This window comes from Diadema setosum, chromosome 12 (genome assembly GCF_964275005.1).
Source record: "Diadema setosum chromosome 12, eeDiaSeto1, whole genome shotgun sequence".
Classification (NCBI taxonomy): Eukaryota; Metazoa; Echinodermata; class Echinoidea; order Diadematoida; family Diadematidae; genus Diadema; species Diadema setosum.
The window spans coordinates 25,595,264-25,605,910 of NC_092696.1; positions in this window are offsets into that span (position 1 = coordinate 25,595,264).

Genomic DNA, 10,647 nt, shown 5'->3' on the forward strand with positions numbered 1-10,647 from the left:
AAAAACTGAAGATTTGTCATGCCTAAATTCCTGCCCAGCATGGCGTTGCTTGAACCACCTGACTCATGTGTAATGATGCACCGCTTTCCGACAGATCCAAAACGAAGGAAAAAAAAAAAAAGGTGAGAAATCAGTGTGCGACGGGAAAACTGTATGATATGTTTTCTTTGGATTCCTCACGGTGTCTTTCAGACTATCCAAGTTTTGATTTACATTTGTATGCCAGCGCCATAACGTACGAAGTGTAGCCTGAGGCATCTGTTTTGGTTGTCCGTCCGTCCTTCTGTCTGTCCTTCATTCCGTAATCATTTTTTGGACACCGTTTGTAATGAAACTGTTTGACATAAGATGCATATGTGTGAGTGGACGAAGTTTTGTCTTTAGCTTATAAACTTTTGTGTGAAAGTGAAAGGTCAAAATCATGTACATAATGGTTAAATTCTTAAAACAATATTACTATTTCCCACATATCTACATGCAATTTTTGAAGGTGAGTACATGTATTTCCAGACAAAACTTACTGCGGCGACTATGATTCTCTTGTGATTTATTTACTAGTATGTATTTATTCATTTATTGGGGGGTAGGGGTGGGGTCATGGGAGGGGGCCAAAGGTCAAGGATCAATGTCAGGTAAAATGTTAAAATTCTAGTATCTATTGTTAGGATATTATTACCCAGTTCCTCCGTACCTTAGAGATTACCCAATGCAAAAACTTAAAACCAAACACGGTATTCGCATGCCATCATTACTACACAGTTACGCGTATATTTATAGGGAAAGATTTTGGCCATGATGGTCAGAGGTCAAGTGAAAATAGTCAAATGACAAGATTTTCCACATATTTTTAAAATAACCACTCAAGGTATTGCCATGAAGTATAGATAGGTCAACTGACGAGTAAAAAATGCTCAAATTCCTTAATACTTGCTCTCTTAAACAATAAAAGTCATCCATTCACACTTAGTTCAAGGAAAGTAAACACTGGACGTATTATATCTTATGACAAACATGCCATTTTTTTTTTCTGTCAATTATATGAAACTGACGTGTAACATTGTCAAGACGTACTCTACCGTATGTACCAAAAAAAAAATTACAACGGGACTCTCCGCATTGATATCTTTAAAAATAGTCAATCAATCTAAATACAAATTCATGGTATGAAACTATAACTCATTGCCCACATTATTTACAGAAAACCCCATTCGATTTGCTTCAGTGGTCAAAGAGAAATTAGGGGTTTTGTAGAAGATGTCAGAAATCTCTTCCCTCCAAGTTCTGTATATTGTATTCTCACACAAGAGCATCGTAAGAATCAGACTCATGACATGCTTTACAACAATCCACTTTTCTCTGTGACCGCTTTACCAAATTGAGAGCTAAGATATTGTATTTCAAGACTCTGAAGTAGCATTTAAACAGTTTAATCCTATTGGGTGTTATCAATGCGAAAATCTGATTGTGATTTTTTTTTTTTTTTTTTTTTTTTTGGGGGGGGGGGGGACATACTGTACACCTGCTAAGAGAACAATGTAATATGGCTGAGGTATACGCCGGTAGCCACTTGGACAATTTTATTTGTTTTTAAACTATATCTATATTAAATGATCCTGAACGTGTAGTTTATATTTGGTACGGATGTCGCTGAGGATATCCCTAATCATCATATGTTATCCAGGTATTTGTGCTTTCGTTCAATTACAGGTCTTTTTAAAAACTATTTCTAAACAATTTGAGATCATTTTACATACCTTTAAGGTATATGAAATGATCTCAAATAATAAGCACTTGCCGATGATGTTTCATGTTGTACATTGTACATAGGCGTTTTCCTTTTGGATTACCTAGAAGGCCTTCATGTCTGTTTCATTATAACTATATGGTACTAAATAGGATGGTAATTGAGGGTTATTTACGTGCTAAACAGTAATAAGTTAATAACTGTGGAATTCGTCTATTGCCTGTGCACTGCTAGAATTGTAAATTTATTTATCATGTTGTACAATATTCTTGTTCCCTGGACAGCTTGCTAATACAATATAGCATACAGTCTAGTGAAAGTGTATGACACGGCATACTGTGAATTCTTCTTTTATTTTTACAGCAAAAAAAAAAATATTTATATTCAAGAATTATGTCCTTTAGACAGCTTCCCTATACCTGGGTGCTTGTGTCTGCAATGGTCTATGCAAATGTGTAAAATGATTGACGATTGTTGGCTTTGTTCAACATGGATGGAATGAAAGAGTGTCCTTCCCCCAATCTACACCCTTTCTCTCTCTGTGTCTCTCCCTCTCTCTCTATAATAAAAAAAAAAAAGTCAAGCAATACAGTGCCTTGCGCCTTTGGGACGCCTGCGCGTAACGCTAACCCCCAAGCGCACACGCTAAAACCTTAAGCGCACTGTACGCTGGGTAACGACATGGCGTCCAATTTATGAGTTGGCCAGACTCTCTTAATATACGGCACTGTAGTAATGAATGGAAGAGCGCCCTCTCAAGTTATCAGCAACGGCAACCACGAACAGTGGAAGATGGAGGGAGGGAAGACCAGTAATATTCAAGGTGAAGAAAATGAAGAAGAAAAAAAGAATAAAGAGGAGGAAGAAGCTTAGAAGAAGGAAGAGAATAATCAATAATAATAACAAGAAAAAGAACAGAATGAGAAGAAGAAGAAAAATAAGAAGTAGGAAGAATGAAAAGAAGGGGAAAGAGAAGAAGAAAGATAAGAACAAGATTAACAAGAAGAAGAAAGAGAAGGAGGAGAAGAAGAAGAATTCAAAGAAGAAGAGAAAACAAAGGAGAAGGATGAGAAGGAGAAAAGGAGAGGGAGAAATAAGGGAAACAGAGTGTTACTTTTATAATAATGACAAAAATAAGAGTTATAGTAAGAGTGTGTAGGCAAACTAATCACTGCCTGAAACTTGGATGGAAGAAACTGGTTTAGTTGAAACCTCTGTGACATAAGTTCTATAGAAACCTGGATATACTGTACCTTGTATTGATGATGATTGCAACTGCATTCTCCAGAATTAAAGCACATTTTAAAATTAGATACACTTTATTTGTGCATCATTTATTTTTTCTCGCTCAGTACATCTGCATTAAATATAATTATGCAAATCTCATTCCTTACCAATCTAAATAGGACCTTTACTTGTAGGCATATTCACAAAGCTCTACAAATTAAAGAAACACATTTCATCCAACAGATGCCATCACTGACTAAAAAGACATTCTCTTTTGGATGCATTCTCTTTCATTTGTTGGATGACAACATATTTGAAAATATATCTAAGAACATTTTCTCTCTTCCTCTCTCTCTCATAAAGCAAGTATTCTTCCATTTTGTGTATGTGTATGTGTATGTGTATTATGTGTATGTGTATGTGTATGCAGGGCTCCACACAACCTTTTTATTTTTGGTGGCCCAAAGGCAAACATCCGACCTTTTTTGGTGGCCCGAACAGGCCACCAAATTCTTCCTTTCTGAAATTTTGGTGGCCCGACGTGCGTTTTTGGTGGCCCTGGGCCACCGGGCCACCGTTAGTGTCGAGCCCTGGTGTATGTGTATGTGTATGTGTATGTGTGGGTTGAGTGAATGTAGCAATTTATTAGCAGAACACACCAGTGAGTTTGAAGAAAATCACACAATCCGTTCAAAAGTTATGAATTTTTAAAATTTTAGTGCCGCCACCACTGGATGAGAATACTACTGCAGTTTGTGATGTCACAAGTGTAGAACGATAATAAAGAAGATACAAAAGAATTGAACGAAATTTCACAATTTTTTTGAGTGGGGAAGGGGAAGTATACATTACTATCAAACATGATAATATAGCAGCATGAAATTTTTGGGAAGTGCCTGTGGCATTCAATGCATATACTGTAAAGGTGGAAATTTTCGCGGTGTTGTAATTTTCGCACATTTCGCGCAACCAAAAACTAGCGCGAAAATAAAAGCACGCGAATATTTTTGCTCGCCGTATTTCCCTGTGCGTGATGTCTTGATTCCACGGAATTAAAAACACGCGAAACTCTTCTTACCGGGCCAAGCGCGAAAAATTAGTCCCGCGAAAATATCCACTTCCACAGTAGTGTAGACAAGAGCCTTCGCGTGCATTTTATTTTCGCTCATCTTGGCTCTCGCGAAATTCGCAAAATTAAAATGCACGCAGACATTAGTCATTTTACAGTACTTGACTTGTCATTGATGTATGTCAAGGGTAATATTATTCGCCCTGCCTTCTGAAAGAGGGTAAGTCTGTGCTCTTTTGTTATGTGAGGAAAATGACAATTTTCTTTATATTTTTTTGTGACTCTCTCACACAAATCCGTCTCTTTACAAATGCACAGACATACACACAAACACACACACACACCCACAGACACAGACACAAGCACAAATCGAAGCAAACCAACAGACAAAAAAAAAAAAAAAGAAAAAAAAAAGACAAGCACAGTGTAAAGGTCTCAGCACACCGTGCATAGTAACAGCAACGGGTCTGGTGTTTTGCTATGGTGCGCCAAAAGGAATCGTGTCTGGTTTTCTTAAAAAATCAATAATTTGATACAAAAATCATCCCCCCAAAAAATCATACTTATGTCAAAATCACGAGCAGCAACATAACTGGTTAAAGATTTATTTCGAAACAAAATTATTAGCAGGGAAGTGACATTTAATTGTAACAGAACCAGATATGTTTTTGTTTGGCACGCCATAGCAAAACACCGCACTGTTGGCCGTTTCCATTCTTGGTGTGCCGAGGCCTTAAAGGTGCATGGTCCCGGTGTTTTAGTCAAATGCGTACGCGGGCGCACGGCGCAAGTTTCCTATAGAGACCTACGCTATCGACTTCTCTTTGGCGCTTACGCTTTGGCCCACTTTCCCGAGTCCGAAGAAGTCCGATTCAGTGTAGTCAGTGGTCCGATCACAGTTCGGCTCATGAATCGGCTGAGGGGGATGACAGCTTTGGCAAACTTCTTTTGTGATGTCACAATAACAAGCACATATGCACGCACCCTGGCATTACTACAGACTGCGCGATGCGCAAAGAAGACAACAAAGGCAACGTTACTTAGCAACACCTACGCACTTTACTCTTGATGACAGCTCAACTTCGGTAATCTTCGTATCAATGCTAACGGTGATCGGCAGTATCATCAACAGCGCCATCTACACTACCGGGACTATGCCCCTTTAAGACTGCATCAGAGCACAAAACACTGAGAAGATGGCTCCAAATCACACATATTTTATTTGGGATATGTTCCCCTTTTGTTGTTATTCACTCGTGAGACAGCATTCCCATATACACATACTCATAATTATACAAATACTGAAGTCACAAACAATGTGTATGTACCGGGTCAAAAATTGAAAAATGAAATTACCATGGGTGCTATAATACACCACATAAAATGTGACTGTAATCGGGCCATAAAAGGCTCTTGGCATTCACAGAAAAAAGGGTGAAATGACAGCCCTGGGTCAGGATGTTAATGTCCCCCTTGATAGGTTGGCAAAGTTAAAGGGATTGTACAGTTTTGGTTGAGACCAAATTTAGTTTTCTAACATTTTTGGGTAAGATAATGTGAAACCTCTTATAAAATTTGAAAGAGCATGTAATTCTATGAGGAATTCAACGTGATGAAAATTGGTTTTGAAATGGCTGAGATATCCAAAAAAGACCGATTCTAGTAAAGTGTGGGACCCACACTTTATTACAATCGCTTTGTTTTATTTTATTTTTGGATGTTTCAGTCATTCCAAACCCGATTTTCATCAAATAAACTTTCAATTCCTCTTAAAATGGTGTACTCTGTACTATATCATAAGTGTTTTCTTGGTATCTCGCAAAAAGCTAAAAAGCCCAATTCTCATCTGCACCAATACTGTAACATCCCTTTAAATAAAGCAGTACCAACATTCTCAGTAAGAAATACTGCAACATTAATCCTGCAATGTTTGAGCATTCCATTCACACTTCAATGAAAAATTGCAATGTTACATTATTGCAAGAAGTCAAGGGTTTTTACCTACCGTAACTATTCATTTGCAAAGTGAAAAACCATTATTGATGAATAGTGCTGTCCATTACATCATTTGTAAGATACTTCTTCTGAATACTATATTGGTAGAAAGCCATTTTCATAACATACTTTGTATAATTTGGTCTATACTCTCTACATAGACTATACTTCAGCTTTCTTCATACGCTTCAGCTAGTTACTTGTGACTGCACACAGCTACTACCGGTAATCAATGAAATATTTGGAGATTGTATAAATAGAAAAGAATTGCTATACCAAGGTAAGTTGTCATTCACTTTGAGGATACATATCTCTCTTAACAGCAGCAATAGTATACCACAAGGAATGTGATCCTTCTTAATGTTATGCACTACATGGTCAGACAAGAGAAACAGACAACTATCTTTACATACTGGGACTGAAGAAATAAGAGGACACACCTGTTTGCAGAATATGCTACAATGATGACAGACTTGCCATCACCACTTTACCTGACAAATTGTTCAGATTAAATTGTTTGTGGTCCAAATTCACTGCATAAAAACACTACACAGGCTGTAGAACACTCTGCTAGCAGACAGATTGAAATAACTGTAATACCATACTGACCACCAATGGTCTTACACTCTTTACTTGATACACTGGGTACACCACAGAAGCTATCTTGTGGCTACAATTCAGAATTATCTACTCATGCTTCTACTCATTTATTGGAGTCACAAAAGTTATAAGGAAGCCAGTCAAAGATGCTGAAGGAACATCAGGCGATAAACACTTGGGAACCCTTGCAGAAGTTCAAACTAACAGTTCTTTGAAGCAGGTACCGTTCTCTGATACATTCAAAATTTGACTTCCACTTATGCAGTTGCATTTTATCTGCCTTTTGCTCAAGTAATGACAAAAATGTTTTCCTAGAATGTTCTAAATAAGACATATACTGGTACACTAATCATCTGAACCAATTTGTCCAATATAAAAGTCAGGTGCTCGACATAAAATCAGATCAGCTGCTCTTTCTATTGGCATGTTTTTGTTGACTTCCATAAGTTTCTTTTAATTCAATGAAACTTTGATGGAGTGGACTCTAATCACAATAAGCTCCTTTCTATCAAAGAAATGATTTTTGTTACATTATCCAAAGTTAGTGATATCGGAGTTTTAAAAGCAACAAAATACAAAGAAACTTTGAACTTGGGGCAAGACAATATACTCTGTTACAGTTTGTTACTCTGTTAGTTTGTTACAATGGTAATGGTTGTTCTTTACATTAAGATTCCATGTAAAAGATAATGTTTTGCAGCCACTGCATAATATAACTATGTGATGAAGATTTACAATGGAGGTTGATTATGGAAATACTTCATGATTTTATCTACGTTCAGAAGAGCGCAAAATTTTTAGAAAATTCCCACACTGCCAAATATTCCACGTTGACAGTATGATTGCAAATCCTTTATAAGACGGTTCATTTTGTTCAGGTAGAAACCTGAACTAATAATTTGTTTTACATCAGGATTTGAATGGGGAATCACACAGCCTATGATTAAAGGTTACATTCACAAGGTGATGAAATACAAGTACAATGTATAGTGATAACCTATTCAGAGTAGGATGTAATAGCTTGGGTCCCAATTCTTATTTTTTCAAATTGTAATGCTAAATGCTGTACAAAACTAACAAACAAAAACAAAAATAAAAACAACCAACACAACATCATCATATCATGTGCTTTCATTGGTGTAACTCTATTGGCCTTATTCTTTGTCTAATTACCTCCGCCAAGGGAGGAGGTTATGTTTTCGTTACCCTTGGTTTGTTCGTTCGTTCGTTTGTCCGTGTGCAAAATAACTCAAAAAGTAGTTAACGGATTGGGATGAAACTTGCAGGAAAGGTTGAGAATGACACGAGTAACAAACGATTAACTTTTGGTAGTGATCCAAGAATTTTTTGGGAATTTATGAAGGATTTTGATATTTTGGCAGGTAGGGTCAATGAACTTGGGAGTTCAGGCCGCGCGTATTTGAGGTTTGCATGCGAGCACTAAAGTGCGTGCTCTAGTTTCTGCTGGGGAGAGGTGCGCCGCCAATGCATCTGAGGGTTTATGATGTAACAAAGGCTTCTATATTGGGAAATCAAGCGATTTTTCAGTGGGTGAAAATCACTTATCTCTATGGAAGAGCAAGATCATTAGTGGAAAGTAACTGCTTGGCGGAGGTCTGCGCTCTCGGAGTACTTTTCTAGTTAAAACTTGCATACACTTCAAAGACAAACAATGGTGCTTATTCACCTAGTCATAATTTTTGATATATACCAGTACACCTGTATTCGAGGTGACTGTCTTTCAAAACTGCTGACCTTTGACCTCCTCTGAAGGAATGTCAGCTGCATCAAATTGACACCACAGGCATTCATTCATGTACTTTTGGCACTACATGTACTACTTTCTTAGTACTGACTGAGAATTCATTCTCAATAACTGTCATACTGACATTAGTCAGCAAGAGTGTATACATGGCATCTTATTATGATGTAATGTGATTAGATGCTACTAGACAGACTAAATCACAAAATGAAGCAGCATTTTTATTTCATTAGTTACAAATGTGACCTCAATGGCTAGGAAAGGGATACCCCCTAACTTTGCATAGTACTGATACTGCACATATTCCGAAATACATTTTATGATGATTAACCTCATGAATTTTCATTCTCAGTTCACCAAAAAAGAGCAATGATGCAGGCTTTAATCTGAGATACCTGTATAAAAATACTGAGTGCAGATTTTTAATTTTTTCCATTTTTTTTTCTTTTTATCCAGCCAGCATGGGTAAAACCCAGTGAAAATTAAAGGAGCCTTTGCTCCTTAGCTAACAGTGTCTTTCGATGTATTCAATGCATTAGAAAACAGTTTCTTTCCTTTTTTTAAACACTACTGGTCTGCATCTTAAAAAAAGACCCCCCCCAAAAAAAAAACAAAAAACAAACAAACAAAAACAAAAAACCCAAAACCACAACACTTTCTTGAGTTCTGTCAGTAACAGGTTAATTTTCTTTGCATCAGTGTAGGCTATAGTTGTACAATATTCCCACAAGCAGTCTTCACAATTTGACATCTATGGAAAAGTTACTGGATGACTGCAGCGTATGATACATATAACACCTTTGTCTTACCTTGAGCAAACATTACAACTACACCCTTATTCCAAATTTTGGCTATTTCACACACAATAGGATATAAAAGCTTGTGCATGTCCATGGTATAGGCATAAATAAATAATCGATAATCTATTGTCGTAGCATCCTGAGGCCCTTTACCTATGTTTCCAAGGTTGTTCACACCAAGTCCAATTTTTACATCTGCCACCTGCTGAGATCAATCATAAATAATCATAATAAATACTGGAAGAAGGAATGTAGAAATTATTTCATGTCAATGGTAGTAAATATAAGTTGGCAAAATGACAAATCCACCGTCAACAACGCCTGTGTAGATCCATTTCTGTCCAGTTTTGTTTGGCTTTTTTCCCCCTTCAGTGCAAGGTGGTAATTTTGACTTTGGGGGAAAACTCAATCTGGGAGGATTCTTGACTTACGAAAAGGTTCTCACAGGCAATGTTGACTGTTGAAGGACTATTTCAGCTGTACTACATAAGATGGAAAGTATTTCACTACAAGCCGAGAAAAGGAAGTGACAATTTGCTGGCATCACATAGAAGATGACCTTGCTCATGGCTAACAGTACTTTTTGCAGCTTGGAAAGAATGGAAACGAACTGCATTTGTTTTTTAAATCAAACTTGCAGTGGTTACTATTTCAGGAATACACATAGAAAAAAAGACAAAAACATCAAACGCAACTTCAAAAAAAAAAAATTGTTTGAAGAAATACATCGCTTCTATGGCTACAGAGGTTATACAAAGCAAATATTCACGATCATAATGTAACAGAACCAAATTACAGTTTGCAGCACAAGAATACAACAGGTACAAAGCTCTCAGCCCTATTGAACATAATATCTATCATGACAGAAACTACCATAGCCAAGAGCCCATCAGCTTTTTTTAACAGATATTCTCCTTGTTACCATGGTATTTTGTTGTTAGCCCATGGTATCTAGTTACTATCAGAATGAGATTCTATGCAACAGGGCCCAGAGCACATAACAAAAGACAGACAATACAAGGTTAAGACAAACATACAGCTGTTTCATCAATCTACACACGAAAACCACATCAAATGTCACGACATTCTACTGACACTGAAAAAAAAAAAATGATATAGAAAAATGCATATCTGTACATTACATTGCATTAATTTCAACACAGTTTGTCGGATGCAGCTTTGAACACATAGAAAGGTCTTCAACATTATAATTATTTAGGTCTTTTACGTTTTGTGAGTGTGTGTGTGTGCGTTGGAAAACTTCATGGTACATTTCTACCTCATCAGGTTTCAACTTGGAGGTATACTACTAATGTGTTCCCGATCTCTGTGTAAGTACACACACAGCAAAATAATCTTGACGGGAGTCAACTGCTATCAATGAGTGTATGCTACGATGCACATATTTGCTGACCAGTGTTATTTGTGTTTTTTTAATGCATCTCAGTGG